Below are 6297 nucleotides of genomic sequence, written 5' to 3'. Positions count from 1 at the left end.
TTTGCCACAATCACCTCATCTTGCAAATAAAATGATGCCATGATGTTCAAGTGCCCGAAAACCTCCTGCTTAATTTTTCACACCTCTTTGCACAAAGTACTGTACTGTCTGACTAGATTCTTTGGTAGGACAGCGTTCACCTAATCTAATTTTTTTTAAAGAAAAAAACTGAAGAGCCACATTGCATGTCAAAGCTGATTTGTGACTCATCCCAGAGGCACCTGTGTTGGGTGGCACACTGGAGGCAGTTCAGTGTGGGCTCAGTTTATCATACCTCAGCCTTGCGTGTGGGGGAGAAGGAACACAACTACCCCCTTCAGTCCTGTGCGAGGGTCCCACAGTCCATCAGAGCTGCTTCAATTCAACAGGGAAGAAACATCTGAAAACACAGGGCCCAGTTTTCTTAGCTTGATAGAAGAATATCTCGAAAGTAGCAGAGAAGTCAACCCACAGGAAGTATAAGGCAGGTGAGAGACTGGAAGACCAGGAGCAGTGGGGTCACAAGCTGCGCCCTTGCCCAATCTCTGCCTGAGGACAGTTGTCACAATACTGTGGGACATAGGAACGAGACACGCATAGCCCATGCCAACACCATGCAGGACTGCGAACACCCTCTGTCATGAGTAGAGCAGAGTCATGCAGATGGGGGTCGCAAGGAAAGGTGGCAGAACACCATGATCAAGTGTGTGCACCAGCAGTGGTCCGGGAGGTATGGGCTGTCCCTGCCGCATCTTTGCCCCCAACAGTGACCATTCTCAGCTGGCACTATGCCAAGTACAGCTGTCCAGCAAGCCAGTCATGACCAGCAGGAGGGAGCTGCGGGCACATCCCCCAGCTCTCAGTCCATGCTTGCCAGAGAGTGGAGCGGTGGGGGCAGTGGGTCCGCTGGTGGGGCCGCGACACCATGGCGTTGTCTGATTTGCAGGTGGGGGTATGCAGAGGTGCTCTCCTGCCCACCACGCACAGCACCTGGACTGCGGCCAGGCTGTGGATATGGCCGTTCTCTGTGAAAGACAGCAGTTTATCTACGAGCTTGGGCACCGTGTACTCTTCATCCAGCTGCTCTGTCTTGTGGCTGTCGTCAATGTTGGGTGAGCTATCTACGATGACAAGGAAAGACTTCCATGGAGTGATCTTGTCCTGGATCTGTGTGGACCTTGATGTGCTGGTACAGCCAGTTCTGCTGTGGAAACGTCCAGAAGCAGACCTCACACTTGAAGGGCTTGGAGCCCGTGTGTATCCTGCTATGTTTCAGGGTCTCCTTGGAGGCGAAGCTCTTGCCACACGTTTCACACATGAAAGACCTTTCACCTGTGTGACACCACTTGTGGTAAATCAGCATATGGTTCTGAGTGAATCTTGCATCACACTCATCATAGACAAAAGGCTTTTCCCCCGTACGAATTCTCTTGGGCGTCTTGAGTGCGAGGGCCGCGAGAAGCATGCTCTGTGCAGTCAGCGCAGCCATGCGGCGGATCACCCATGTGCCTGCGCTCATGTAGCCGCAGCGCCATTCTAGGGGTCCAGCCCTTGCCGCACTGGTTGCACTGGTGGCGCTCGCTGCCACCCTCCTGCACCGGCAGCACGTGGCGCTTGAACTTCTTCCTGCACAGCTCAAACGGGAAGTGGCGCTCTCTGCTGTGCACATGGCGCTGGGGACTCTTGAGGTTGCAGCGTTTGGCGAAGGTCTAGCAGCACGTGTCGCAGTGGTACATTACATCGGCCGCCGCGCAGTGGGGCGGCCAGCTTCGCTTCAGGAAGTTCTTCTCCTATAGGAACGCCTTGGCACACTGTGCCCTTAAAGCTGCCCCGCCTCATCAGACTCCTCTTCCTTGTCTTCCTCCTCCTCCTCCTCAGGCCCCGCCCTCTGCAGTGTCACCTCCCCCCTGGGCACCCAGCTGGCCCTCCAGGCTACCAGCCTGCTCCACAGCGGCGGCACCAACCGGGCTCTGGGCCTGGGGGCACCTACAGGCCCCCTCAGCAGCCTCCACCCTCTTCTCCTGCTCTCGGAGTCCCCTCGTGTACCTCTTGGGGATCTCCACAAAGACCTTCCTTCCCACCAGCCTCCCAGTGGCCCTAAAGATTTTCGGGTAGAGAGGCTTGGCGGCCTCCTTCTTCTTGTCCAATTTTTCCTTGAATTTCCTCGAAATCACATCTGACAATGCACCATCACTGATCCTCTCCATCAGGAAGTCTGAGATGTCCCCAAGGCCAGTGGGGTGAGGGCTGTCCATGACCCCACCTGCCCTGAGAGCTGGTGCCATGCTGACCAGAGCCGCCACTGGCCTCTGCCTCCTGAACCTCGGAGAAATTCTGCAGCTCCAAAAGCACGGACTCCAACATCTGTTTCTTCAGCTAGAAACATGTTTCTGATAGGTCCAGACACTTGAGCTTTTCAACCCTTTCGAGCATTTGTTGCACCTGGTCTTCCTCCACCTGCACCTGGGGTATAGATGAACTCCAGAAACAAAGCAAAGTCGACCATCTGCACCTCATTGAGGCAGACGTTTGTCCTGTCCCCGTTTGCAGTCTTCTCAATGAGGAATATCTCCTAAAAGAACTCACTGGTGGCCGCCAGCATGGCCATTTGAGCCACGAAGTTCTCACGCATACCCTGGTACTCTACGCTGATCGTGATGTCACACAGTTGGCCCAGCAGGAGGAGTTTGTGCATCTTGTGCAACAGGTGCAGTGGGGAGGACTTGGACTCCAGCAGGACCGCCCACTTTCCATCTTTCTTCTTTCTGGAGCAGCCTCCCAGTCGATGCCCAGATGCCGCCGCTTCCCCGACAGTCACATTTCTATACACCAACAATAAATAAACAGAAACCCACATAAAAAGCACAATCCCATTCACAACAGCCAGAAGAAAAATCAAAAACCGTGGCATCTTCCCAACCAGAGACGGGAAAGATCTTTACAATGAAAATTACAAAACACTGCTCAAAGAAATCAAAGATGACACAAAAAAATAGAAAAATATTCCATGTTCGTGATTGGAAGACTCAACATTGTTAAGATGTCCATCCTACCCAAGGCAATCTACAGATTTAATGCAATACCCATTTTAGTTTTACCAACAGTATTCTTCTCAGACCTGGAAACAACAATACAGGAATTCTATGGAAACATAAAAGACCACAAATCACCACAACAATCCTCAGCAAAAATAAAAAAAAAAGAAAGCAGACCGGGCGGTATCACACTTCCAGACTTTAAACTCTATTATAAAGCTACAGTAATCAAAATAGGCTGGTATTGGTACAAGAACAGGAATATAGACCAACGGAACAGGATAGAGATTCCAGAAGTAAAACCTCAATTTCTCAACCAACTCATCTTCAACAAAGCCTCCACTACCAATACCTTGGGAGAGGAGAACCTATTCAGTAAATGGTGCTGGGAAAACTGGCTGACCACATGCAGAAGATTAAAACAAGATCCCTACCTATCACCATATACAAAAATTAACTCTAAATGGATCAACGACCTAAATGTAAAACTTCAAACTGTAAGAGCCTTAGAAAATGCAAGAGACATCCTTATGGAAATTGGTACTGGAAACCAATTCCTGATCAAAATCCCAAAGGCCCATACCATAATTGATAAGACAGACAAGTGGGACCTCATCAAACTCACAAGTTTCTGCAAAGCAAAAGAAACCATCAAGAGAGCAGGAAGACAGCCCATGGACTGGGAAAAAATATTTGCCAACTGTATGTATGACAAAGGCCTAACATCTAGGATCTACAAGGAACTCAAACGTGCAGAAAAGAAAAAACAATCCCATTATAAAGTGGGCAAAAGATATGACTAGACACTTCTCAAAAGAGCCATATGAGCAGCCAACAGATACATGAAAAAATGCTCAGCCTCACTAGTCATCAAAGAAATGCAAATTAAAACTACACTAAGATACCACCTAACTCCTGTCAGGATGGCTATCATCATAACTCAAAAAACAACAGATGCTGGAGAGGATGCAGCAAAAAGGGAACACTTCTACACTGTTGGTGGGAGTGTAATCTAGTACAGCCTCTGTGGAAAAGTGTGGTGGTTCCTAAAAGATCTAAAAATCAACCTTCCATATGACCCCACAACCCCCCTACTGGGAATATAACTGGAAGAACTCAAACCACTCTATAAAAAAGATACCTGCACACATATGTTTATTGCATCATTGGTTCCTGATAGTAAGAATTACCAACCATGGAACCAACCATGCTGCCCATCAAAAGAGGACTGGATTTAAAAACGTACATATACTCAATTGAATATTATGCAGCCGTAAAGAAGAACAAAATCATTAACTTCACAGCCACCTGTATGTACTTAGAGTCCATAATACTGAGCGATCTTTCAGAGAAACAAACAACTTAGTATCACATGTTCTTATTCAAGAGCGGACGTTGGACAATTATCGAAGGGGAGCACACCTCAACAAAGGTACCTGTATAATGAACATTTGTAAACCTAACCCTGTATAGTACCCCACACCCTTAAAGATAAAAAATTAGAAGTTATAAAATAAATAAATTCCATACCAGTTGACAACTGTGCACAGGATTCCATAAAAAATGTTTCCTACTTATTAGACTTATTTGCAATGAGATATTCAAATATATTATTATACCTAAATGGTTACATTTCAATGATAATAAAACAAACACTAGGTGTTTACAATACATCAGGAACATTTTAGACGTTTTGTATATATTACTGAACATAACAAGATAACTTTAGGAGGAAATATGCTTTGCACCTTCTTTATGGGTGAGAAAAATCAAGGTTCAAAATGCCAAGTAATATGTCTAAGCTCAGGTTTAAGAAGCAAAAAAGTGAGGATTCAAACATAGGTCAGATGGATTGCAAAGCTTATGTTTTGTTTGGTTTTGTTTTTCTGAGTTGGAGTCTTACTCCATCTCCCCGGGTGAAGTGCAGTGGAACACTCATGACCACCCCAGCACTATGACCTGCTGGGCTCAGGCGATCCTTCCACCTCAGCCTTCCAAGTAGCCAGAACTACCGGTGTGCACTACTATGTGGAGCTAATTTTTTTGATTCATTATAGAGATTAGGTCTCTCCAAGTTGCCCAGACTGTTCTCATACATGGGGGCTCAGGCAATCCCCTCACCTCAGCCTCCCAAAGTGCTGGGATTACAGGCTTGAGTCACCATGCCAGTCTATGCTTTTAAACACTACAAAAATAAGCAATAAGCCCATCTTTTGTTGAAGGAGTACTTGAAATTAAGTGCCTACATTTCCTTTTAAATTTTATGCTTGCCAGTTCTCTCTGGCCTCCTACCAAACCTCACAATCAATTAAAAATAATGAAGATTTGTAGCCTACAAATGAAACTGTTTATCATTTTAGTATTTTCTGAAGTACCTTTTTAGCATTTGAACTGATGACAAACTATTTCAAAAGAAAAACCCCTTCCCTGAAACTTAAAAGATGTTTTTTAGATGCTGAAATAATGCTTCCCATTAATCCTGGTTTAGTAACTTTAAATGCTCAGTGAAAATATCTGAAAAGGTTAGCTCTTTTACACAGAAAACAGTCTTCCTTATTTTTGATATTTACTATATTGCAATAATTCAGTTACTAATGATTTAACTGTGTTTTGAAATGACATTTGTAGATCTCTCAACAATTCTCACAAGCTTCAGTACTAGGAAGCTGTCATGATCAACTTGTTACCCCAACCCTAACCCATTTAAATTTAATTTGTTTCCAAACCAACAGTGCAACAATCTTTTAACACAGTCTTAATACAGGAATATTTCATCTTTGTGGTACAAAATAAAGAGTTTTACAGTTGTTAGGAGGATTTTGGAGGACAAACAGACCTGGAAATAGAGGTATATTAGCAGGAAGGGAGGGTCCAAGGCATGGGGGGATGTCAAACTGGACTTTCCTGCCTGTCACCATTGGGAGGACCTGACTTTTTCATAAAGACACTTCCTGGGGCCATTGGTACTCCTGAGCCCTCTGCATCTCTCAACCATGTTAGGCCAGGAAGGAAAGACCTAGACCCTCTGCTCCAAAGGAGAAATCATGCCGTCCCCTGCTGTGCTCTCCTCTAGGAGGAGGAGGAGAAGTTCCAAGCTCCAGGATAGCATCCAGCAGACCTGGTCTCGGCCAGTGTTCTGCCACCCACTGCCGTGTGGTCTTTGGAAAGAACTGCCCTTTCACCTGTGAGACAGAGTGACAACAGGCTATAGTGGGGGAGACACAGTGGTCTCTCCCACCACAGAGGTGACACACAGTGACAGAGAACGGAAGTGAGTAGCACC

The 6297-nt window shown here is 46.1% G+C and overlaps 1 pseudogene; it reads right to left on the bottom strand.

The window, feature by feature from the left end:
* Positions 1 to 765: 765 nt before the first annotated feature.
* On the bottom strand, positions 766 to 2801 carry LOC103257620 (annotated as a pseudogene).
* Positions 2802 to 6297: the final 3496 nt, after the last annotated feature.

This window comes from Carlito syrichta, unplaced genomic scaffold, assembly GCF_000164805.1.
Source record: "Carlito syrichta isolate Samal-C Ts95f unplaced genomic scaffold, Tarsius_syrichta-2.0.1 Scaffold12190, whole genome shotgun sequence".
Taxonomy (NCBI): Eukaryota; Metazoa; Chordata; class Mammalia; order Primates; family Tarsiidae; genus Carlito; species Carlito syrichta.
This window is presented reverse-complemented; position numbering and strand designations above follow the sequence as displayed.